The sequence below is a fragment of the Sebastes umbrosus genome, chromosome 2, assembly GCF_015220745.1.
Source record: "Sebastes umbrosus isolate fSebUmb1 chromosome 2, fSebUmb1.pri, whole genome shotgun sequence".
NCBI lineage: Eukaryota > Metazoa > Chordata > Actinopteri > Perciformes > Sebastidae > Sebastes > Sebastes umbrosus.
The window spans coordinates 10,741,673-10,768,714 of record NC_051270.1 but is presented as its reverse complement, the minus strand read 5'-3'; the positions used below and the strand labels follow the sequence as shown (position 1 = coordinate 10,768,714).

Genomic DNA, 27,042 nt, shown 5'->3' with positions numbered 1-27,042 from the left:
CTTCGGTGTTGCAGGTCAAGTTGAGACGAAGCTGCACGGCGACGATCTTGGGAAGCCGGAGCCCCCTCCTCCCACGTCTTCTGCCTTGTGCTGTCAGCCCTCCTGAGTCGATACAAACCGTAGCCTGGGGCCCGGCCTGGACTCCCCACTGAGGTTCTGGCCCACCGCTGGGAGATCAAAGACCCGCCGAGAACAATGGTGAGCCTCATTTAGCCGGCCGCGGTTCACTTTCCCCGGATGCACCACACGCCACACCTGCCCACGCTGTCAATCACACTCAGGTGATGGGCCTGCTCAGAGGCCTAAGACTTCTCTGGTGCTTTTATGTTGAAAATCTCTATATATATATCAGTCTAAATCATAGCTCTAAAGTATGAATATGTCATATGCTTCTAACTCATAATTAGTTTTTTTATTTGTGACATGGCTGCCTTTAATTCCCTTAAGATGACCTGTAGTTGTATTTTATTGTATAAAAAAGTGATTTTCATATTTTTATAAGCCTCACCCTAACTAGCGTTGTCATTTTCCTCCAGCCGTTTCATGCTGGTTTTATCTTCCTGTGGTTCTCGTCGTGCTTCCTGTGGAAAACGGAGCCCGTCTGCAGCGTGTACACAGCTGGTTGGAAGACAAGACCTCCAGATTGTAAGTACAAACACGGAGCAGGAGATTTTTTTCAAGCCTGTACACTCTCACAGTTATCACAGACGAGCAATCAAAGTCTTCTAGGCAATATCCATCCCGCTGAAAACCAGACACTTTTTTTTACTCTGCTCCTGTTTGCTCTCCATTGAAGTTGTGCTTTGGTCTTATAAGATTGTCTTTGCATGGTTTATTTTTTATGGCAAGGCAATCTGGAGACTATCCAAATGTCAAGGTCATTTATCTTGCAGTTCATCCGCTCCTTGGCTTTGTGCGGTGAGAAAGAGAGGCGCAGACCCATATTGCGTTTCATGACCTATTGTGTCAAATGAGTACCCAGACAAACAGGTGGGAGCCCTAAATGTGAGCTCCTCATGGACCAGACTCACCAAACTTGAGGCCCATTCTTTAATAAGGCACTCATGCTTGCAGAGCGGCCACAGTGCTCTGTTTCCCTCGTCGTCAGACAGGAGCCTTCAGGGATGCTAATGAACGTACAGTGAGGGTTTGTCTCACGCACAGTGCTCCCGCTATCTGCGTCCCCCAGTTTATCATCACCACTGAAATTGCAAGCCCGCTTTACTGGGCTTTTACTACAAGGGGGACATTTAGCCCATTGTGATGCTAATTCTTTAAAATTTGATGTCTAGGGTTTGTTCTTTCGGGTCGGGGTAGGTTTATGAGACGGGGTCTTTTGACAGAGTACAAGCACCTTTTTTGTAATCACGGAAAAAACCTGCAGTCGGGGGGTTGTCCTCGATGCCCCCGAAGGCAAATTTAATTTAATGTGCATTTCCATTTTAAGATGTTTCCTTGTTTTGTACAGTAGAATGGAGACAGATCGTCTTTCTTTGGTTTTAAAGAACAGCTTCGAGATTAAGTAGGCTGATTGTGGCCCTTTCACCATCAGAATTACGGTTGGTAACCTTAGCCAGGCCCGTCTGCTCCGGGGCTGAGACGCACACACACACAGTTGGGGACACTCTCTGTTAATGTCATCTCACAGATTCAATTTCCTCGTCGCGATCTTACCTCGAGTCCCACAACCTCTGACACATATTCTTATTCTTTCTCACAGTGTCAAAGCATGCTAGTGAGATGGAAAGATATTCCGCGGCCGCGGAGGTATTGATATCGAGCGTCGAGATGGGGGTGTCAGGGCGACTAGGAAGAAGCCCTTCAGCCGCTTGTCAGGTGTGTTTGATTCCATAGGTGCTCCGGAAAGAGATGTCTTGAGTTTATTGAATTTGTCATTTTCGGCCTGGGAGTGAAAAGGGCACCTGTGTGCCGCCGTGAGCCCCCCGCGCCAGGACCGCCACCCACATCACACGATGACAGCTGATGTGCAGGGACAACCCTGAAGCTGTTGGATTTTTTTTTTTTTGAAAGCAGTCCGTCAGACTCCGCGTACATTATTCATCAGGGAAACAGCTGAAAGGATATTTACTTTGTCAATTTTCTCATAAAAGCCTCCTTGGGCACAAAAAAGTCACCCGTGGTTACAGCAAGAAAAACGTAGCTATTTGGGAGGCAGGTTCGGCGCTCTGTCAGACTCAAATTGAAGACCGTTGTAGTTGTGGATACCGGCCACCCACATCAGTGCTGTAGATCAAAGCAACGGCCTGCTACAGTGGCTGAATATTCACTGACGTTATTGGAGTGCGATTGTGGATTGTGGTCACCGACTGTGGGAAAACGAGGACGGTCTGATAGAGATTTTGCTGTTCGACTGTTTTTTATGGGATTTTTGGGGCTGCTGTACAGTGTATCTAACAGGTCAAGATCACAGATCTGCCACCCACTCCTTTAAACACTACTCGCTTCTTTAGTCAAGGTTGAACTTCTTGTTGTAGGCGAGAGGAAAATGGTTTCCTCTGTGAAATGTGTAATCAAATGTAAGATAAGAAATGCATTAGGTCATGGCAATTCCCACAATGTGCTGTTTGATATGGAGACGTGTGTGTCTGTGTGTCTGCGTAAATAACTCAGTTGCACCACCAGAGTTAGATGTTTGACTCCCACTAAACCTGCATCACTCATCGGATTAAAGCATCCACTAAATGCCATATGTTATGATTACATGATTTCATGCACGTGCAAGTGTGTGTGTTTTATAGCGAGCAGCCGCCGGTGCCTTTTTTTGCACATGCCTTCCTCATGCTCAGTTAAGTCTGTGCCACCTGTGATTAATAAGAGATATCCCAGATCCAGCAGGTTAATGTTTAATCAATCAACTGGGAGAGAAGCCTCTAAATGGCCTAGTTTATTTTTAACCACTGCATCACATTAAACGCACAGGTTTTTAACGCAGCCAAAACTCATTATTTTTGCTTTCAGCTAATGTTTATCAATCCGTGGTGAGAATATTTTACACCAGGTCTTTTTCTATCTGGGGAAAAGTGAGAAAGCTTTATCAAGAACATAATGTTGTGAAATGAAAGGACAGAATGAAGTGATTTCAAGGGCTAAAATATCACAGAGCAAGGTCAACGTGTACAGTAAGTGACGGTGTAAAATTCCAGCTCATATCAAAAAATGTTTTACAGCGATAGTGGTGATATTTTGTTTCTTTCATTAGTAATATCTGTAACACTTCCACTGCGTGTTTCCTTTCCGCTGCGAGCTGCTTCTGTGTGACTTGGCTGCAGCCCTGGCGCTATGAAATCAACACCCCACTCAGCAATAATGCTCTCTGAGGCTTGGCCAGTTTACTAAATAATCGATCCAAATAAAAGCAGCAGATAAAATTGACTGACCCTCATATACTTAATTATTGCAGCTATTTGACCAAATAGCATTTTTCAGGATGCTGTGTGTCACAGGCCATCAATATTCCTTTAATCGCTGTTAGTTATTGCCCTACTTTGTTACTGCTGTGGATGGCCGGTCTCCAGTGGTCAGTCTGGCCCAGGGCAGTGAGGGAATGAGATGCTAAATGGTTGCGCAAACAATTTGATTATGCTGTTTAATTCCCGTCATATAGATCTGCCGGGCCTGCTGATGCACTCATTTCTGTGAGGCTGGACGGCAGAGTGCTGACCTGCCTGCCTCACACCACCGTCCCTGAAAGTGCTGCTTTTTCCTCCACGGCCTCTGGATCAATAGTGACTGCTCCCTGGGTATGGGCCAGTGTCTTCACCTCTTACCGCTAACCTTTCAGCTCTTGTATGACGAAGCAATGTCCAACGTCCAGTGTAAGGGCCCAGACACACCAACCCGACATCAAAGAACTAGCGGCGACGAAGGCCGCCTGTTGCGTCGACTCACATTGACTTTCTCTTGGTCAAAAAGTTGTACTTGAACACATCACAAAGACCACAGCCGACAGCCAACTACCACGTACGTTCAACGCCTGCGTGAGATGAAATAACTCTCCACACCAACAGGTAGCGGTAGTTTGTATTCAAGCCGTTGTTGTGATACGTACATGAAACAAAGCAGCGTTTGCTGACCATTTTCACACCACTCTCACTCACCACTTAGCTTCATTCCAGATGGCCATGTCGTTTTGAAAAAAACCTGGAATGATCAGATGAGATGAAGATGAAAAATGAGAAGAGCCGTCTGTGTTTTTCCTCTTGACTTTACTTGTTGGCTTGCTTTCCTCACTTCCGTATCTCTTATCGTGCACTGATTCATTTAAACTGAACCGCCAATCAGAGTGATTTCTCTCACTAACGGGCGCCGCTGCCGATTCAACATGCTCAATCGGCCGAAAAAACTCTGACACGGGCAGACTAGAGCCAACGGTGCGGGACACACCGAAAACACTAGGCCGAGGGATGCCCACCGACGGCCCCAAACTGTCCGACAGCCGACCGTCGGCTTGGTGCACGAGAGCCTTATGTTCAGATTTTGAACGCTCTGGCATGTTGCGTTCATGGCCTAGCCCGCAGGCCCTCAGTCTTTACCTAGCTTTGTTGTAACTCAAGGAGAGTTGAGGGTTAACTCTCCCCATCAGAAACAGACCACCTCAGCCAAGTGAAAAATGAGAAATGAGCAGGGCAAGCTCTCAGGCACCAGTTGCCCAGTTCCCCGAAATTAACATTTCAATTCAAAACCAATAATAACGCATTGTGTCTGGCATGAATGAGTGCTGCTGCAAAGGGAAGGCGATACCTCCTGTTCCTGTGTCAATGAAAAAGCTCCTTCATCTTCTGCTAAAGGGCCCACACAGTCTGAGGTCAGCCAGTCAGCCTTGGTTACACTGCACAGGCATGCCTGGCTGGACGGCTACGAGCTTCCCGGTGCCTTTACAAAAGCCAGGAACTACAAAAAAACACACACACATATACAAACCCATACATTCACAGAAACACTCATGCCATGCTCGGCCTGAGGTTGATGGCTCTCAAGTTTTGCCAAGAAGTACTTAGCACATTGAAAGAAAAGTACACTTTGTGAAATAAGTTGTAGTAACTAATGCGATATCGTATGACCGTTTCAGCCTCGGCAGTTTATTATGATTTGATACATAATAAGTGCATGAAGGTAAATAATCTCTTTTCCTTATGCTGGTCTGTTAGGGCTGCGATGTGACACCTTATCTGCAAGATATTCAGTCTAAAACATGATATATCATGAGCGTACATACTGTACGTCTCTGTTCCTGTCAAACCCTCTGATATGCTCATTGACAGGAGATCTCAGGCCCACAACGAACACACTGTCGGGGTTTTTTGGGCATCTTGGCTTTTGAGAATGGGATTGGGAGCCAGGCTCTCTGTGGCTCTGCCAAGAAGGTGTCAGAGTCGACCGGTGCTACACGCTCCCCTCCATCAGAGAGCAGATTACCAGTCTGGGAGGTGAGCGAGAGGGACACAGGGCAATTTCAAGAGAGCACTGTGCCTATTTCAACAGAGACTGAAGGGGTGCAAGAGCCTATCTGCTTGCTGTCTGCTCCGAGCGATGCGGGCTGTGTTAGTCTGAGTGATTCCTTACATGTACTGCGCTGTCTACAGGCAGGAGGCTTGCCTGGGTTAATCTTCCATAGCTGATGTTTCATTTTTCTATGCTTGTGTTTTTTTGCACTTAACACATTGGTTAGACATGGTACCGTCAATAACATTTCAAAAGTTGAAATAATACACAGAGAGTCACTGTTGATATGAAAGACATTTGGGAAAGTGAGCATCAGCCATGTTGATGAGGAGGATGAGGCAGTATTCACAATACTATGCAGGAATTTACAACGGTTAGTTAAGGTGTCAAATAAAGTGTTTCTCAGTGCTTATCAATTAATTAATGATCCAACCAAACAAGGTATCCTCATATAATGGTTTGTATGATATCTGACGAAAATGTATCCCTCATTTTTTGTGTGTTTTACTACGAATGTCCAGCAACACGTGTCAATATCAACTCGATACATGCATACAGTCTTTTCAAAATAAAGTTATGTCTTCACAGGAAACAACTTGGTTAGGTTTAGGCAACAAAACCACTTAGTTAGGTTTAGGAAAAGATTGTAGTTTGGGATAAAATAACTCAGGAAGTGACGTAACATAGGTATGGAAGTTACAAATAAAACAACGTTGACTTCTGGTTTCACACAGGATACAAACACCGGTCTCCTGGACGAAAGTCCGCTGTTATTTGACCCACCCATCTACCCCGACCTCCTCCCTATACATAGCGTTTGTCGCTCTTTATACTTCCTTGTTCACAATTACGTGGATAGGAATTGAATTTGTGCGATATATACGAATACAGTGCATTTCTTTTTTTGCAGCTACGAACGGTGTATGAGATCAGCCTGAACCAAAGCAGCTATACTGTTAAAACTGTAGTTTCCAGGTGTAACATGTCCCCGATACAAAACCCCACCGTTATTGTGCGTTTTTTGTGAAAATGCCCAGACTGGCCAGGGCAGCGTCTTTTGGCTGGCAGCGGTGACATCAGTGCTCCCAGCGAAGAGGCCAGCTCCACTAATAAGGCGCTGCTGGGATTGCTGCCCGCTTAGGTTGTCAATGAGTCTGTCTTGATCTGAGGATTAGACCAGTCGTTCCAATTACAGCCTGGTGCCTTGAGGTTTGTCAGGCATTGACACAGACGCCTGTCGATGGCCCCGGTGCATATTCCAGGACCCCGCTGAGTGACAGGCGCCAGCGCGCCAAGAGACGATGGTGTGTGAGTGTGACGTGTGTTGTGTGTGTATACGTGTCTATCCCATATCATTAGTTTCTTATCTATGTCATAGCTCTCAGCTGAAAATGAACCTGTCCTACTGTATATACACTATGAAGCACAAGGTGGAGTAGTGTGTGTGAGTGTCTCATTTCCATGGCAAAGATATTGACTCTTAATGACAGTCTATCCTGCACACATGGAGGAGCACGAATGCAAGCATAAGACTGGTGATGTATCAGTTAGTCATGTATCCTGGCTGGCGGTCTGTTACAAAGAGTATTGATAATTTAACGCTATACAGAAAAGAAAGAGGCACACTCTTTGATCACTCTATGGATCTCTGGCAAACCAACCAGCTGCCTCATGCGAGAAAAACAGCAAGAAATAAAAGGGGACCATCAGATACTCTTCAATTGTTATCATCACTCCATGATGTATTCCAGGGATTATTTTTGATCAAATACTGCTATTAGTTTTTTTTTATTATATGTGTGTGTTTTGTCCTGCTGCATCTATATTCTAATACATTAGAATGTAGGAGTCTTTCGTGAAATAAACAGATTTAAAATTTGATCAAAATATGGGAGAAAATCTGTCACCACAAAGAGAAGTGTGAGTGGGGGGGAGCTTGACAATCAGGGTATTTGTATCTGTTTTCTTTTTATGATGGACTCCACCTGTGTGATTGCAAAACATCAGTGCAAATGGCAGATTGCACCGATCATATCGACACCAAAACCTGATATTTACTGTTGATGTTTTGAATTTACAGCACAGACGGACTGCAGGTTCACTCTATAACTGCACTGGTCTAAATTTAACTACTTATCCATGCAAAAATATGAAAAACATACCACCAAACAGCACTTTGTTTTACAGTTTTCATGTTTGCTTTTTCAGTGTTTGTTTAATATTTTTTCAGTTGTATTTTTTGTTATTACTTCCTGAGGCCAAAATGCATACAAAGACGCTACTAGCATGCAGCAGGTCAGGCTGTTCTCATACACTGTTCGTAGATATACCTATGAAAAAATAATGCACTCTAATTCGTATATATCCCACAAAATCATTTCGTATTCAATTCACGTAATTGTGAACCAGGAAGTATAAAGAGTGACAAACACAGTTTAGGGGGGAAGCCGGGGTAGATGAGGGGGTCAAAAGTTATTTTAACCCAATTTACAATCTTTTCCTAAACCTAACTAAGTAGTTTTGTTGCCTAAACCTAACCAAGTAGTTTTGTTGCCTAAACCTAACCAAGTCAATCTTTTCCTAAATCTAACTAAGTAGTTTTGTTGCCTAAACCTAATGAAGTAGTTTTATTGCCTCAACCTAACCAAGTCAATCTTTTCCTAAACCTAACTAAGTAGTTTTGTTGCCTAAACCTAATGAAGTAGTTTTATTGCCTCAACCTAACCAAGTCAATCTTTTCCTAAATCTAACTAAGTAGTTTTGTTACCTAAACCTAACGAAGTAGTTTTGTTGCCTAAACTTAACCAAGTAGTTTTGTTGCCTAAATCTAACCAAGTCGATCTTTTCCTAAACCTAACTAAGTAGTTTTGTTGCCTAAACCTAACCAAGTCAATCTCTTCCTAAATGTAACCAAGTAGGTTTGTTGCCTAAACCTAACTAAGTTGATCTTTTCCGAAGCCTAACTAAGTAGTTTTATTGCCTAAACCTAACTAAATAGTTTTGTTGTCTAAACCTAACCAAGTCAATCTTTTCCTAAACATAACTAAGTGGTTTTACTTTGACTGGAGGAATAACTTTTCATAAGGAATCATACTAGCTGTTGTACGAGGATACGTAGAGCAGTAAACTGTAGGTGTGCCCTCTAAGCAAAAACACGGTGTGTATCTACAGCTCAGCCATGAGTCGCAGAGAGCCGGTTTGTGCTCTCAGAGCGGCACTCGGTAACTTGACATGGCTTGGCTGGACTCAGCCACCTCTCATCTGGTCATCTCTGCTAACTTAAACCCCCCTCGCTCCACACACACACACACACACACACACACACACACACACAAGCTTGTCGCCTGAGAGGCCAGCAGTGACTTTACACCCACAGAGGTGGGTCATGTGACACAGACTGCTGTGTCCCACGTTTGATACTTAATATTCACCACCTGGTGTTATTTACATGCCATTAAAGGAGAGATGGGTGCTGCCCTCGCTGACTCTCATTTATCTGATTTGGATAAAATTAAAAATCCTCTTAAACATTGTCAACCACTCATAAATAATATCCTCCCTATATTTTTTTATATTTCATGGCAGTTCTTCCCTCCATTTCTGCCGGGTGTAATGTTATCCGCGAGCGATGTTAGCAGGCTGTAATTAAATATGAATGGAGCGCTGTTGGTTGCCCGGCCAGTTTGTTTGGTTGAGTGCTGGCCTGGGGAGGAAAGCTCATCAAATCAGTTGTGTTGGTGTCACTCTACACCCCTATAACACTCCATGACAGGGAATCTCGGTGGTCCTGTGTAAGAAAGGGGCTGGGAATCACCTGTATTTAGAGTTAATGGATTCGAAATAACTCACAAGCTCGCACTTTAATGAACGCTGGGTTGATGAAAAAAAGGAGCCCCTCGCTACCCCCCTTGTTCCCGCATTGCATGAAAAACATTTTCAAATTGCATGCTGGCACAGATAATTCACTTATTCTGTGTAATTGGATGCTGACCAGGGTTAATATGTAGGGTGTCATTAAATGGAAATGTAGAGTTGTAAAGGGGGACTGTATGATACAGGGAGTCTTTTCTATAGAGCTGCCCCTATAGAGCTGATTGTGAGCTCCTTCTTCTCGCTGCCAGGGACCTTCTTTATTTGAGGCAACTCAAGCATGAATTCTGCGAGGGAAAGATTGGGGACAGTTATATTCACTTCTGTTTGTTGCCCAGTTGAATGAACTGACCTTTTAAGATAAAGGGAATCTCTTGAGCTGGTCAGGTGAAGAAAAGGCCGCGCAAATAGGGCAGATGTGGTGAAAGGAACTTTTTAAATTCGACAGTGAAGGAGGGCTGCTAGACCACGGGTAGTTAAAAGACTGTTGTTTGCCGGCAACCCTGCTCTGCCACCATGACAATGCCACATGGGAGGAGGCACTCACTGTGGACGCTCCTTATTTTGATTCAAACAAGATTGAACACCAGGGAATTACTTTTTTTTTTTTTTTTCAATTTTATTTTTAACTGTTGAGTAAAAATCCTCCAGAAAATTATTTTGGTTGGTTGGGAATGCAGCAGCGGAATAATGCAGGGTAATCTAGAGAGTGCTTAATTAAGTTGCTCCTTCAACCTCCATTCACGGAGAAAGGCCTGTAATTAGTCTTCCGAAAGCAAAGGTATTTTCTTCAGATGGGTCAATTTGAATTCCTCCTGACTCCAATGGAGAACGCTAAGCTTCTGTGGCTTCAGGAGAGGCCTATAACCTGCGTACTCCCAGTGATAGCAACACTGTAAAACTTAACCAAACGGTTAAATGTGTCTTAAAGAAGAACCATTAAAAGCCGAAGAATGTGGAAGTACAGTCGGTGATAAAAACAACAAAATGAACCCTTTTGGTCGCAGCCCACTTTTTTTGTTTTGCTCTGGTGTCGGCTGGGCTGTGCCACGACTCACCAGCTTTGCCACCTACAAAGAGGGCAGACTGGGTACTTTTGGCGAGGAAGTTAATCATATACCTCAGAGTAGCGCGACACAAGAAAAGCGGTGTTTGTAAACCTTCCCCCCACGGCTCTGCCCATAATTGGCTCTACAAGTGACTGCCTCGGCTTCCTGTCAGCATTATATCTGTGTTCACACCAGCCCAGCTGGTAAGACATTTGTTCCTTGGAAACATGGCTGCTGTTTTGATCTTTGGACTGTGAAAGCAAAGTAGCTCTCACAATGGTGGTAATGTGGGGAGGATTTTCCAGGCTGTGGAGGAAGCCAGGCAAAAATGTCCTGCTGCCTCGGCCTCGGAGCGAAGAACAGCACTTTGGTAATGTTGTTGGTGCTCGCTTTGCTCTTTTGTTACGTCTGCTTTGGGATGTTTAATCAGTGATTGTTGTTCATTGAATGCTTGGTGCGAAACACAATACACCTGCACATCAGATGCACTTTGGTTGGCCTATTTTCTTCTGTTTTGCTTGAAAAATCCCCTCAAAATACTCAAATCCTTGTGAAAAGTTGAAATATCACAATGTAAAAATACTCGAGTAAAAGTCTCACATTCAAAATTTTACTTGTAAGTAAAGAAGTATTAAGCAAAAAGTAAAAAAAAGGTACTGTGTTAGCATATTAGCTATATTATTATCAATAGTATATTATCAGATTATTAGCCTGTTATTGATACATGAATGGGCAAATTACATTTGAATACTGTAGTGGGTTATGATGGAGCTAATTCTGACTACTTTTCTGGGTAATTTAATCCATATCAATGCATCATCATTTCATAAGATGATCATGTGTTTTAGATTTGGAGTAATTGGGGTTTTCCTCTGAATTGTAGCAGAGAAGAACAATTCCTATTATTATTATTATATCAAATACATTTTATTCATTAATAATAGTAAGCATATGATCAAGTGCCAAGCCATGTGTTTTATAGCCGTTGCTTTAAATCATTTTATGTAAATTAAACATTGCATCTTACTTTGAAACGTGACCTTTGTAAGGATGAAATGAGCAGCAGAACAAAGAAAGTGAGCGGGGCCAGGCGTGTTTGTGGCGTCTTGTCGTGGCAGTACACAGATTGTTATTAAGAGGCAGCGAGCGTAAAGGAGCGGAACTTCATTTTGAAGTTGACACATGGCAGGAATTTGAGATTAAAATTGGAAATGTTAAAATACTGCTGGTTGACACCTCGACGTGTGGAGGGATGTAACTTCCTGTGCAGCTGTCAAGAAACACTTCCCAGCACCTCCCAAGCTGCTGCTGCTGCACCTCAACTCTGCTAATAGAGCATGCAGGGAACACAGGGGGGAATGGAAAACACTTGGAATATCCTCATAATTAATCATAGTAACTGTAAAAATCAGAGGTTGATGATAAATTTGTAATAGTAACCACTTGTATGGTTATTATTTCAGAGCACACACACATCTCTTTGATTACAAAGCGGACTTTGATTTCGTTTGTTTCCTTTTGCTTAAACAAAAAAAAAACATAAAAATATGTTCGTGTGACACGATGATGAATACATTTTCTCCGATTGTTGATTAATACAGGATGCATGAACCTTTGGATATTGCATCACGTGTTTGTTGTTCTTTGGAAGGCTTCGTGGGTCTCTGACAGATATCTTAGCCAGGTACCAGGAGGAATAGCTCAAGTTGCAGCCACATGTGTTCGCAGCGGGCGCCCTCGTGTAATGAAGAATCGCTCCTCTTCACTTCTTACCGGATGCACGTATTGGCTGAATATGACTTTTCTGGCTGGTTCTGCCATTTATAGACAGGCTAGATTTGTTTGGGATTTTCTTTTTTTTGAGGAAAACCACACTCTGATGAACATCCTGCCCGAGACATTTAATTGTGGCTGCTCCATTTTGTGCACAGGCAGTGCCGTGCCTTTTTAGGACTTGTTTATTCAAAAGCGTCCACATGTTGATTGTAACCTTATTTTTTTTTTCTCCTTCCTGTGGCCTAGTCACATTTTTCAGAGTTTCATGAACCTTGTTGAATGATGGGAAAGCATAAGTATTCTAGTTGATATAATTCATATACTGTATTATTTATATTATAATCATTTATTCCATAAACTCTAATCAATCATTAAGACTTTACATGTGTTGATCATTTTGGCGAGCATTTTTTTTTTAAGCATTTGCTGCAAAATATTATGTAATTAATCAAAAAACATTTCACCACCATATGTTTCAGTATTTTACCAAACCTCCCCTTGATCCTCTCACTGTTTTTCTACTTTTCTTACCCTTGCTTACCTTAGAGGCAGTAATAATGAGAAATGAGCACAAACAATACTTTGAATGCATGAAGAGAAGCCTCGGTCATAAATAGCAGCGGGGGCGAAGCTAAATATTGACTGTGTGACTCCATCCTGATGTCTCCTGTGACTGTAGGCTTTTGTCTTTTTTCACCGCCAGCGTGTAGTCGTAATTGAATTGTAAACAACACCCACCATGTTATTATTTACTGCGCTATGCTGCTCAAACCATTCGACCGGCCGCCACCTCTGCCACCGGAGCTGAGCTCTGAGTCACTTTGACGTGTTACCTAAAAGGCAGTGAAAACAATATATGGCCAGCTCATCCATAAGTCATGGCATTTGGCACAGCAGCAGCAGCAGCAGCACCGGTTCATCCAACAAAAAAAGGGGGCTTTATGAATGGCACAAAGTCTGTGAATGATAACGGTCATTAATATGTCCATTGAGGGTCACCACATTCATGCCACATATCAAATCCCCTTTGAATGAGATCAGTTCCCTCCTGTCAGAGCCCATTAGATCCGTCCCACAGCCCCAGTGGCCAGCTGACAGGGGAGAAACCCTAGCCCCGGCCTAGCACCATTAGCATTAGAAAATGAGCAATCAGCTGGAATGAAGCGCGAGAGGAGGGGGGGGACTCTCCAAACTTTAGTAATGACACCCGGCAGATACAAGGCAAAATGTAACACCGTGTCAGAAACAAGCAAAATAGTCCTCTACACTGATACTTTCACTGCACTTTTCCTTGTTTAATTCAAATATTTGAAGTGAATACATTAGTACGTGTCTCGTGGTTGGTTGTGACTCTTTTAAAGGCTGCAGCCACTCCACTGAAAATGCTCCGGCCACTCATAGAAAATTGCGTTGAACCTCTTTGACTTTGCGAAATAATTGAGTTAAAACACTCGATAAAACATTAATTAGCTTAGCAGTCTGGAGCAGATAACATAGATAAAACCCTATGTAATTCATATTGATTAGAATATGCACATTGAGCGTAACCTCTTAAGACAAGTTTTCCTTATTAAATGGACACAAAGCCGAGGTCATTATTCGTACAAAGAAAGATCGCTTTAGATTTTATCTTTTCACATAAAAAGGTTTGATTGGATTTCTTTCTAAGGAAGCTGCACAATCTATTTTATTCTGGTTTGATTGTATTACCTCTTAATTAGTTTGTATATTGAGTAGAACAGGCCTTATTGATTTGAGGTGCATTCATTTGCATTGCAAAAATCCCCTTTAATCCAATATAATCTCATCCTTACTCAAACAGAGCCAACTGCATCTTTCAGTCACTCTTTTCCTGCTTGTTTTCCAGCTCCTGCTTTTGGCTCGTCTCAGGGTTAATATAACCTCTTGGTGGAAATTAGAGATGGCTTTCTGTGGATGCAAAATAAGTTCCCTAAATTTGGCTGTTTATTTAAAAGAAGATACACTCAATTTCTGTGTATTTCATGTGGAGAATTGCACGTTGTGTGTGGTAATTTATACGTCGAGCGTAATAACAAGCTGTGGTATTTTCATGTGGCTGTGTTGTGGGGTTTAATTTCGAGCTGTTTCAGTGAATGATTGGCGCTTGTAGGTGTTGTGTGTAAATCTGCTGCCGAACACCCGTGGAGCCGGCGTGGCCGTGTCGCGCAGAAATCAGCATTGGAGGCGTCAAAGCCCTCCCACCCGTCCAGCGCGCAGCGGCAGGCTTAACAATTCTCTGTAATTAACCTCACCTGAACTTTAATGGCCCACCTCCGGGACCGAGGGCCCCGGCTGTGTAAAATTACTGTCACACATGGAGCTGAGGGGGAGCCCTGCCGCAGCGGGTGTGTTCCACTCAGACAACTGAGAGGGAAATGGACCCCTGTGTAACACCTAATACCACCAACACCATGTCAGAGCGCTCGCAGACATTTTGGGGGTGGAGAGGTGGGGGCTGGTGGTTTGGAGATGCCCGAGATGCACAAAGAAGCCATTTGAGCATCTGAAAAGAGAAGATAAATATTTGGGAGATGGTGTTTTGTTTTATTTTACTAGTCTCTATACTGCTAAGTCATTATTGGACTATTTACTTTAACTGTCATTTACTGTATGATGGTGATTCATACTAATGCTAACTATGCAGTATTTCTTCTATTTATGCAATAAATGCAAATGGTTAAATGTCATCAAAGATCACCCTCGAGGTTAATAGAAGCCAACATTGACTATTCAACTCTGTCTCCTACAAAATTACGTTCCCATATAACTAAATTGAATTCTCAACTATGTTTCAAGGGAAACATATTTATTACAGTCACAGTTTTAAACAGTTTTAAACCTGTGGTTGAAGTTATAAATTGAAAGAAAACAAAACAAAAAAAAGCAAAAAAAATACTTTCTTAGGTTTAGGCGATAAAACTACTTAGGTTTAGTAAAAAAGCATCATGGTTTGGCTTAAAAAGACTACGAAATTGAAAAAACAAGCAAAAATTGCAATACATTTATTGGATTAGGTTTAGGCAACTAAACTACTGGTTAGGGAAAGATCACCCTCGTGGTAAATAGAAACCAACTTTGACTATTCAACCCCGTCTCCTACAAAATTACGCTCTTATACAACTAAACTGAATTTTCAGTTATGTTTTGAGGGAAACGTAATCTCTGCCGGATTAGGGTGGCAGTTTTAAACAGTTTTAAACACATGGTTTAACATTGTAAATTAAAACAAAACAAAACAAAAATTTAAAAAAAAAAACATTGTTAGGTTTAGGCAACTAAACTACTTGGCTAGGTTTAGTAAAAAAAATTCCATGGTTTGGCTTAAAATGACTACAAATCTGAAACAAAACACAGCAAAAATGGAACAAACCTATTAGGTTAGGTTTAGGCGACAAAATGACTTGGTTTATTAAGCTACGGACATAAATTAAAATAAGTGAAAATTGACTTTTGGTTTCACACGGACCACGAACAGCGATCTCTTGCGTGAGAGTCCTGTGTTTGTTTGATCCATCCACCACTCCAACCTCCTCTCTATGTGTCTCCAGTGGACTGTCATTACAAACGTATTTGTGATACGTCCAAAACAAACAGAATCCGTGGCCAATTACGTTTCCCTCGGAATTTTATTCCCAATACAGTTTTGTTGTATGGGAACGTCATTTTTAGGAGACAGGGCTGGGCTTATTGGTGGGAGACAGGATGCAAATTGTGGTCTCTCTGTGTCAAAGACACTTTCTTCATCAACAATACTTTCTGTCGAGGTTTTGGAGAGGAGAGGTCATAATTCGCACAACTGCAAGAGGTTACCTGTCAGAAATGCCAGTATTATGTAGGTCATCAATCAATGCTGTTATCTGGGTGGGGCTACAGCCACAGGTTCAGCGTGCAAAAAGTACCCATGTATCAAAATCCTTTAAAACTAAAAACTACAATATTTTAATTTTGAATATTTCAGAGTGACTTAAAGGTGGAGAATACATCGCAGATTATTCAACACACAGTGCCTTATTAATAGATATCCAATCCAATGTGATGATCAAAGTAAAGACGTTTTTCTAAGACTATCACTGCTGCACCAACTGTGGGACAGCTGTTTATGAGTGAGAGGGGAAAGGAAGTGGGATTCAGGCACACATTATCTGAATGAGTGGAAGGGGTCCAGCTTTTAGCTTCAGGGCAGACAATAACATATGCTGTGATAATATTAATAAGTGTTTACAACAATGTCTTGCTCAACGACACGTCACCAGACCAGTTTATGAAGGCCTGCTGCTCTCTTTATCATCTTCAGTAGCTCTAATACGACAGCTGCATACAGCTACCGAGGCATTTGGCGGCGTGTACATGTGCATGTTGAACACTGATCTGAATCCTATGTGTGGCACGTCTGAGCCCTGGGCTTTGGCGGAGCAGACGCGGGTGGGGAGCAGATTTCTGATGGATACAGTGAGTCTGAAGTCATCCGGTCGCCCTGTGGTACTCTGAGGGCAGGTTTCCGCCAGGGATGTTCGTCTCGCCATGTGTGTGTTGGGTGTGTGTGTGTGATCATATGCCCAGTGGCTGAAACACACACAGAGGGGTGAGTCATAGCCGCTATCCCAGGATCAAACACTTCAAGTGCTCTGGGTTTACCATCAGGCCTGATGTTTTATCAGCACTGTGGTCCTCCGCCATGTCTCAGCGATACGTTGAGAAGGCCCCAAAACCTCTATATCGCTGAGTCACTTAAACTTTTACTTCATTGTGATGTCTCACATGGTAGAGTTGTGCCTAAGAGTTTATATGGCTGTGTTCCCTGCCCTTCTTTTTAATCTTATATTCAAACAGGTCTGTATTGAATTTGGTTTTGAAGTTAATTCACAGCATAATACTGTAATTCAAAGCATAGATTATATGATATGATCTGGTGGGATTACAGTCTCATCAACAAAAGATGCTAATAGGAAATTACTAAATCAGAAAATGAAAATCTGTAATTCTCAATAATTCACATTTACTATTTATGTCATTCAGAGTGGCTCAATCATTACAATGGGTAATGTGTATTTAGTTGTTTTTTTTAAAGGTACTATTGATAACATTGATAACATTCAGCCACTAGATGTCACATTCTCCCTCCCCCATTCCATTGCATTTACTTCACAACAAGTCGTTGCCAGGCACTTACCGTCAATCTCAGCCATTTATCCGTTTTTTCGACACTAACTGACGACCCAGAGATACAACGTGATACCAACGTAGTTTTATATTGGCTCACAATCCTTGTAAGAAGTGGGAACCAAACATCACAGATAAACAAAACATTTATTTTGGATCTGCCAAAAATTTTTAAATGATTAATTCACAATTATAATATATTTTTTTCAGGAAAAGCCACACTTTTATTTGGCACCTTTCTAAAGGCTCTGTAGATGTATTATTAAAAAAAAAAAAAAGGATTTGTTTCCATAAAAATGTCATCAATAAGACCTTTAACTTCTGTTAAAGTATAATAAAGTTTAAAAGAGCTGTATTAACTTATGTCACTCTTGTCATTCAGCGTGGCATTTTAAAGTACTTAAAGCCAGCAGATTAACATAAATTGATTAGCTGGTGGGCAGCGGCAGAGACAGCTCCGTCATACACATCAGCAGTATATGCAAAGTGACAGGCTGACAGGTCTGCACACACACACACACACACACACACTGAGCCCCTCTCACCCACTGGCTGCTGCGATATCCCCCGAGCCGCTATCTGTCTGCCACTTGTATGAAGGATAAAGAGACAGGATGTGGGGTGGGGGGGCTCGGGCCTACGACTGAATGCGCCATCAATGGGCTTATTTTCATTACAGCCAAACAAATGTGTCACCCCAATCATCACACGGCTGATTTTATCCTTCTGTTACTGTAGCTCCACAAGCATTTCCTTTTGTAAGCGCTCGCTCCTGATAATCCCGCTCTGACAAAGGGGCCATGTGCCGCCGCAGAGGTCCATGACCAAAAATGTAAAACTAGTCGTTTCCACTTACATACTTTCTCGGTGATATCATACATAATGAAAGAGTGTTCGTAAGCACTTTTGCTTGTTAAGTAATTCCCGTAATCCCATATGTTGCAATAACAGCTATTTAGGGGAAAACACTTCCTGGAATTCAACTTGTTTGTGTAGATTGTTTGAGTTAAAGTTGTTATTTTGATCACATTTATTTATTCCTGAAATGTTTTTTTCTATCCCAAAGTGTGATCTTCCACTTTAAATCAAGTGCTTTATGACAAGAGTTGCATTATGCATTTCCAGTGCAGATGGAGCGGCTGTGTGTTATCAGATAGTTTATAGATTAATTGAGCAGAGTGAGTGTAATTTACAGAGCTCTCAGTGGGACGGGGCCTCAGTCCTCTAAACCTGAGAAACTCCTTTATTCCACCCTTCACTGGCAGACTGACTCCAGCTTTACTGGGCTGGCCTGTCGTAAATGGGGCAGGGTATCTTTTTTCTCAGACGCTGCCTCGGCCCTGCCAGACTCGGTGTGGGCTACGCACCAGGTGAAAACAGTCTTACTGCTGGTGTAAGATACACACAGCAGCAGGCCGGCTGCACGGTGGTTTCTGTTGTTAACTTCTGAAGTCTGGAGGGCAGCTTTCCAGAACGACTTGTTCATTACATCAGGAGTTTTAAGTCAATAGTAGCAGCTGTTTTTACATCATATTTTACACATATCAGGTGACAAATATAATACTGATAATGAGCGCATATAGGTATGGTGCACTATATAAAGTTTTAGTACTTTATATGCAAATATATAGTGGCTACTGCCCCTTTGCCCTGTTTGGCTGTACTGCCCCACTGGACCAGATACATGAATTAAAAAAGCAACATTTAATTACCATTACTTGTATTTTGCTGTTATTATTATGACTGTATAACTGTCTTTAGATTAATATAAAATTGAAATTGAAAAAAAAAGTATTATTGTTGTTGGCGCTGTTATTGTGAGTAAATCCTGCCAAGCTTATTTTCAGTGAGTGATAACGTCATCATCATCATCATCATCATCAGTGTTGACTTTTTCTATTAATAATTGAGTTGAGGAGGATCTTCTCTCTTTTCAAGATTTACATTTTTTTTTTATCATTATTATGTATTATATTATATATCCTTTATTCAACAGTCGTTATTATAACTTGAGAAACAGAGTGCAGCAGAAGAAATAAGAACAGCGTTAAGACACACAACAAAATGCAGACAGTCACACACAAGTTTACAGGCAGAAAGCATCAGAAACACACACACACACACACACACACACACACACACACACATACACATATCTATAAAAATGTTCATTAAAAGTTTAAATTCAACAGATTTTATGAAATGTTTAAGTCCTTTCTACTTGTTTGGTTCAAATACTGGAAGGCATGTCTTCCTTAATTCAGTATTTACTCATTGGGTATTGAGGTTTAGACAGTCCTTGGATGGATGTTTTAATGAACAGCAGTTTACAATTTGAGAAGAGATGTGATATACTGAGGAAGCTTTATGAGACATTCATAAACAAAATAGATAGTGGAACGGTCTCTTGTTGTTGCTAATGAGGACCAACCTACTGTTTCATATAGTGCACGGTGATGAGTTGTATGATATTTATCTTCTGTAATGAAACGTAGGGCACAGTGTTTGTTAAAGTTGAAAGTAAACATATTAAATTAAGTTTAAAAAAAATAGTATTGTATGTAGAGTTCTGTATTCGGCATACACAACTTTGGATCAGCTTTTCATCCAATTACTGTAAAAGGGCACAGATGTTTCAGTGTGTGTGCGTGTGTGTGTGCGTGTGTGTGTGCGTGTGTGTGTGCGTGTGTGTGTGTGTGTGTGTGTGTCTATTTCTATTATATAAACCTTTAACTCGTATCTTTTCAAAACCAATCAGAAAAAGCGAGCTAAAAGCAAAGCAGATTTTTTTTTTCTCACAGGTTTTTCACCTAAGAGCTGCAATGACTTCCTTTTTACCAAATGGTTACGTGCTTGTTGCTTTCTCACTGCGTACTTGACTGACTTTGAGTGGAGTTGGGTCAAGCATCATTGATCAAAGGTGGGGTTAGCGAAGGTGACCGAGGAAACGCTCGGAGAAACAAATTGACCCTGGACGCCCCCCTGTAGCTGAGAAATTCAGTGTCGCGACCCCAGTGGCTTCTGTCACAGCAGGTGCTTCTCCTCAGAGGTGTAAATTGAGCCACGGCGTGAGGATACGCAGAGATATGATACTGTTGTGCGTCAATAACTTGACACGGGTGTGTTTGTGTCACATAATGCACTTAATTCAGCGTCTCAAAGTGAATCATGCCACTCGCCAATCACGGCAAAAGATATACTGTAGATCAGATTCTGCTTGAGAAAATTAATAGCTCTCTTTGTCAGGATATGAAACCCAGTTGAAATGTTTGAGATCATCCATCACCTCAATGCGTGACGCGTGGCGCAGGTCTGCTGTTATATCTTTTTGAAGAGGGTATCAAGTGAACACTTACTTGCAACTATGAGGAATGTGGCGCTGTGGTGTCCAGCAGACTGCAGCGTCTCCAGGAATGTGCCGGAGTATAATCTGTTCTCTAGTTCCCCTCTTTGAGGAACCTGTTAGGTCCTTTCACCAGCTTGTAAACACATCTCAATCTGTCTGGGACTACACCACTCCAACTACACTACCTGATTGAAATCGCTTTCTAAGTTGCAATAATGGAAAATAATAACAGCAAACGTTTTGTGTTGGCCTAAAACAGTGACAAGAGGCTGAGATGCAGTGAGCAGAAACAGAGCCATTAGTGAGTGAGTAACGCTGCAGTGATGCTGCAATAAAAGCTGCAGGATAAACAGGAAGGTGCTTCTGTTGTTAACAGGGAAAACACAAAACAGTCTTATACAGTGAAACACGTGATATATTTTACTATATTTTACATGATATACTTTACTTTGTGAATTTACCATTCACATAAACTGTTGTGATAACCTGATAACAGAAACAGCATTGTATGTACAGTACAATATCATCTATGGGCATGCTTCTGAATAAGTGTGTGTGTGTGTGTGTGTGTGTGTGTGTGTGTGTGTGTGTGTGTAGCCAGATGCTGTGGAATAACTGACATTAAATATGAAGTTGAAAAAAACAAGCCAGGTTTGTGGAGTAAGGTGACAGATTATTAATGAAATCTTACTTGAGCTATATGAATCTGTATTTGTTGTATTTGGGTGTATTTATGTGGTTATTTCTTGGTTGGTTTGTTTGTTTAGTTTGCACTGATGCAGTTTTGGTTTTAAGATGCCGTCATTCGATTTCGTGTTACATGTTTTACATCTGTCTTTTAACACCTCGGGACCATGTTGGAATGAAGTGTTCTCACTTCAACATGTATTGGTGTGCTTTTTTATATTATTCATAAATAAGTCATATAAAATAAGACAGTAAAATTTCCTACTGTATATCCCGTGTTGTTTACAGGCAAGAAATACATTTCTAAAATTTACAAATTGATTGAACTTAGATATGTCACACTATGCAACATTTCAGCACATTAATACTTTTTAAAGCTTCAAACACTTTCAACTTTTTTGTTCTATTGTTTCACCTACATGTATGACTTATACCACCTAAATTAAAAATTCCAATATGTTATTTACATGGCCTAGTAAAGTTCAATCAATATTTGTGAACACGAGCTACTCTCTCTCACAACCAGGAACCAGAGAAGTAAATCTCAAACTTGTGATGTCATAGGGTATAAAGTCTGGAGCTGCTCCATAGACAATAAATGGGAGACTGATTTTGTGGACCTACAGAATGTTTGTTTTCATTTTTATACCCAAATGAGCTTTATTCTATTGTAGTTTTTGTCAGATGTGAAACAGAAAATGTTCCTATATAATCAGATCATTCCTCTGGGTGCTCTCTGTGTCATCTAACATCTCCCTATTCATTGTCTGTGGAGCAGCTCCACACTTTATACCCTATGACATCACAAGTTTGAGTTTCATCACTCTAGGTTTTGGATTTGGGAGAGAGTTGATCATGTTTATTAATATTTTTTGGACTGTCTTAGACCATAGAAATAATATTTATGAATTTTGAAAATGGGCGTGGTTCCCTTTAAGATTGACACGGGCCCATGCACTCTGCTGCAATCACATATCGTAGACTACAGCCAGAAGGGTGGCAGTTCTACCTATCTTTATGCCCAACACTTCGCAGCCCTTTCCTCTGTGCCCGAACACCAGTCTGGGTTTTAATGTAATTATTTGAGCAGATAATTTCTATTTGTTGTCCCTGACTTAAAGTATCCAGGTCTCCGGTTGCAGCTAAGCCTCCTGTCGCTACTTGTCGCTTGAGGGACGCCGTGATTTATCGACAAGATAAACAGCTTATGAATGAGGCCTAAGCTTTAGTTATACAGTTTACAACATTTGAGTAACCACAGGAGGTTTATGTACACACACGCTCTCAAGGCTACCGTTAGGGGAGAGAATGAGGTTGCCAGCCTCGTCTCATGTCGAGGGAAATTCCTCAATGTCTTAATTGTAAGCCCGTAAGATTAATTCTGCGTGCACAATTGCTTGTGTAAACGTTTCAGGGTGACGCTGAGACATTTTTAAACAAGTTTCAAGCAGCGTGAAGAGTGACGGGGGTTGTTTACACCCGTATACCTGCAGCTTGTTCGACGTCGCGGCCTCGTCTCTGAAGCTGAACGTCCTGAGGCTAACTAGGTTCAAAAAAAGGAAATTGAGGGGAGGACAAAATAAAGTACAGAAGGAAAAAATGTGTCTTTTTTTAACACCATTTCCTGTTATGAACGGCTGAGAGGTTGATTGAAAGTTTTTGTTTTGCCACCTTGGACATGCCTTCGATAAGTAGTACAACTAATATGTTATCCTGCAGCCAATAAATAACTTTCTTCTTCTTCTGTACCTCTTCTGTAAGTCACTTTCAGAAACAGAAATTATAAAACACGTTTTCATCAAAACTTCCTTTTTATGATTTCTTAGCTGCTCATATTTAATGCATCACCTTTGTGAAAGAGAGAAGGCAGTGCAAAGGTGAAAAATACAGTATTTGTAGTTGTTTTCTTTTTCCTCCACGGTTCAGTGTGCATAAAGGGGAGCAAATCCGAGTATGTGTTTAGGTGACTAAGGTAAGGCAGAGGCTGCTATTGGCTAATTATTGACCAGTTGGTGCTCTTTCCATGTCCGCATGGGAAGTCGACTCACAGACATGCAGGAGAGAGAAGCCAGAAAAAGAAAATGGACAAAATGTACTGCTAAATGTCAAACGTTTGGGTGTTGTAGGAGTGTGTTAGATGAAAATGTCTTCAGTACAAGATTAAGTGTCAAAAATGTAGTGCAGTGAATACTTCAAGATGTGGAGTACAGGTAGTTATTATGCAGAATTAAAATACAATAAATTATATCTGTGTGATTTTTAAGTTAAGAGGGAGATAAATGTTGAAAATGAAACACACGCCTCGGCTTGTGTGGGAAAAAACACAGATGTTTTAGGGTTAATATTATATAGATTTTTCTCCCGGTGTCTGCTGATGTGTAAATAGGGTGTTATTTTGCACCAGTCCCTGCTGACACCATATAGCTATCTGCTCACAGGCATCACCGGATTCTTGCACATATTTAAGCACAGCTATTGTAAAAATGGCCCTCTTCCTGTTGTTGTTTTGTGGAGACTTGATTTTATTCAAGCCTCGGGAAGTGGAATAATTTCAATGCAGATGTTTTTCACTGTAAACAGCCGTGGCGATCTGGGGGGAGTCTGAGGATGAAAGCGGGCGTCAGGGAGAGTAAGGAGTGTTAGAGGTGGTGAGCGGACTGAAATATTTGGCTCTGGTGTTGCTTCATTTAAATTCTAATTAAAACAAAGGAAGGCAGTTTGTCCGGAGGTGGCTCCAGGAAAAAAATAAGTATTTTAGTTAAGAACTTAGAAAATAACTTAAGAACACTGCAGGTTAACATTAAACCCAACACAATACTAAGTTGCATTGCGATCCCTGCAAAATAATATGGCGACTCACACAAGGCTTGTGGATGGCTTTTACCAACAAGGCTGAAGACGACAGTGTTTTGCCCACTGGATTCATTACTTTAATACTGATCTAAAAGTTATATAAACTAGGATTTCAATCGATTAAAATATTTAATTGCGATTAATCGCATGATTGTTCATGATTAATCGCGATTAATCACACATTTTTTTATCTGATTAAAATGTACCTTAAAGGGATATTTGTCAAGTATTTAATACTCTTATCAACATGAGAGTGGGCAAATATGCTTGCTTTATGCAATTAATGCATATATTTATCATTGGAAATCAATTAATTACACAAAACTATAACAAATATTGTCCCTAATCAAGTACTGCATTAAGCATAACAATATGCTCAAATCATAACATGGCAAACTCAAGCCCAACAGGCAACAACAGCTGTCAGTGTGCTGACTTGACTGACTTGCCCCAAACTGCATGTGATTATCATAAAGTGGGCATGTCTGTAAAGGGGAGACTCGTGGGTACCCATAGAACCAATTTTTATTCACATATCTTGAGTTCAGAGGTCAAAGAACCCCTTTGAAAATGACCATACCAGTTTTTCCTCACCAAAATTATCGCAAGTTTAGAGCGTTATTTAACCTCCTTCGCGACAAGCCTGCAGTATCGTCACTGTAGCTTTAAAACTAAGCCCGCTACAACCTCCGAAAGATTGATTGTGTTAATGCGTTAAAGAAATTAGTGGCATTAAAATGAATTTGCGTTAACGCGTTATTATCGCATTGACATGGACAGTCCTTATACAAACAAAAGTAATTAGTTAAAAACGTTACTCAAGCAAGTAAAAGTCGTCTTTTGGTTTTCAACACCAGTTATCACAGAAAAAAAGTAAATTTATCAATCAAACTTTGTGATTGAAATAATTGATAATATGATCTATGAGATGTTTTGAACATTAATACTGATTGTGGTTATTGATACTGATGCATGGAAATACGACTATTCATTAATTTGAATGCACTAGATCTGTTTTTAAATAAGCTTTATTGGCTTTCGCTGTTGTAGAGAGCATCCAAAATGTGATAACTGCAACGTTTTATGCAATATCCTTTATTAATAATAAAAACTTTATAGATACACGTCAAGAACAGTAGCTGATAAACAGGTTGGGTGGCTGCTGATGAAATGAAAAATGACGCAGTCTTGTTGAAGATTAAACTCGGATCCAGAGCCATTTTTATGTGCTGAGGTGTTATGGTTAAATCAACAAGCACTAACCAATACGTCCTGGCCTAGTGCAAACAGAGCAGCAGGCTCATTTGATTAATGAGCTGGCGTGATGTAACCACGGGGGGAAATAGGTTAGTGCACCTGGTCGTTTACACAGTTTTTCATTCATTTGGAAAAACGCTGCGTTGAGGGAGCAAACGGTCAAAGCAACCGTTTCAAACCAGCCACGACTCGGAATTGTAAATTCTTTAAATAGCTGAATGATTGAGTTTCTGCTAATCCTGGCACTGCCCTCCCAATAAATGTCAATCGTTTTGACAGAAATATAGCTTCTAGGTCATGGCCTACGAGTGTTCTGTGTAGCAGCACACACACACACTGTTTGTTTTTAGTTGTCTGCAAACACACGTGAATAGTTGTGGGATGCGTTGCCTCCTGCCGTGAACATGCATTGTGTTCAACCAGCGGCTAATATCACGCTGTCATATACTGCTTTTCTTTTGTCTCTGTCAGTGGTCATCAAAAGGTCAAGGAGGTCACGTGAAGTTGTAAAATGGCCCGAGTGAGGGTGACCTATGGCTGCCTGAGCATTCCTAATGCAATAGTGAGGCCCGCGGGCCCGGCCTGCCAATACCGGGCTGATTATAACGAATCAGGTCCCTCTTAACACAATAATGTGATCAATTTCTCATTCCACTGAATAAATAACATGGCAGATAGGGAGCTCTGTGTGACCCGCCGTTAACCCCTTGCCTCATTATTCATATCAGTGCCTGAAAAGGAGGGAAGGGGGCAAAGAGAGAAAGGAAGAAACAGGTCAATTTGAGCTAATTATTGGTTAGCCAGAGTTGCTGCGCTAAATGCTTCTGATTGGATGAATGTCCTGGGACGTTTTTATGACATCTGCTGAGAGTATGGCCGGTGAAACTCTGGATTCTTTCCTTTGGGGATTTAAAAGGGGTGACAGATGCTTTGCTGTTCTAGCGGTAGCAGCAGCCCACACGTAGATCCACAGGCCAGGCTCTGCGGCGGAGTAACATAATAGGCTCAGTCTGACTGCTTTCTCCCTGCTGGGTGCTTGTTCTGTCCAGCTAGTGGTTAACATGCGGGCACTTGGTAAAATAGCTGGTTCACCAGGGTCACGAAGACGTAGCGACACCGCTAATGGGATCATAATTAGCCCTGTCAGCTCTGCATCATACATAAGAGATCTCCTCTCTGACACATTTGAGCTTCATAAATCTGGACGCTTCTACATTTACTTCAGGCAGGCAGCTTACCCTTCAATCTTTGTTCCGGCCCCAGTAATAGAGCCGGGTCTGAGCGGGCAGGATTTCTCTGCATTGTAACCAGAGGCCCCGCGCATCTGCGGCGTGGCCTATGTGGGAGCATACGACACTCCGAGGCGAAGCTTTGAGCTTTACACGATACCCAGTCGAGCTCGACCGGGAGGATGTGACACGGTCATCGCTCTTCATTTATTTACCTGTGGGTCCTTTTTTTTTTTCTTTTCTTTTTTTTTTTTTTGTCACAGTCCCACTTTGAGTCTGTGTGCACTTCACCTGACACCCAATATCTAGACCTATTGCTTTCATCTCCTCC

At 41.5% G+C, this 27,042-nt stretch overlaps 1 long non-coding RNA gene across 3 annotated transcripts in view; it reads left to right on the top strand.

Moving 5' to 3' along the window:
- LOC119503444 overlaps positions 1-27,042 on the top strand; it is a 78,456-nt gene continuing 51,414 nt past the window's right edge. The window contains exons 1-2 of one of the 3 annotated variants that reach the window (XR_005210317.1): positions 1-198; positions 537-645. This is a non-coding gene — a long non-coding RNA (uncharacterized LOC119503444). Of the gene's footprint in view, positions 199-536; positions 646-10,549; positions 10,753-27,042 lie in introns of those variants that run through there. The other 2 variants (XR_005210321.1, XR_005210318.1) reach the window with 2 other exon arrangements.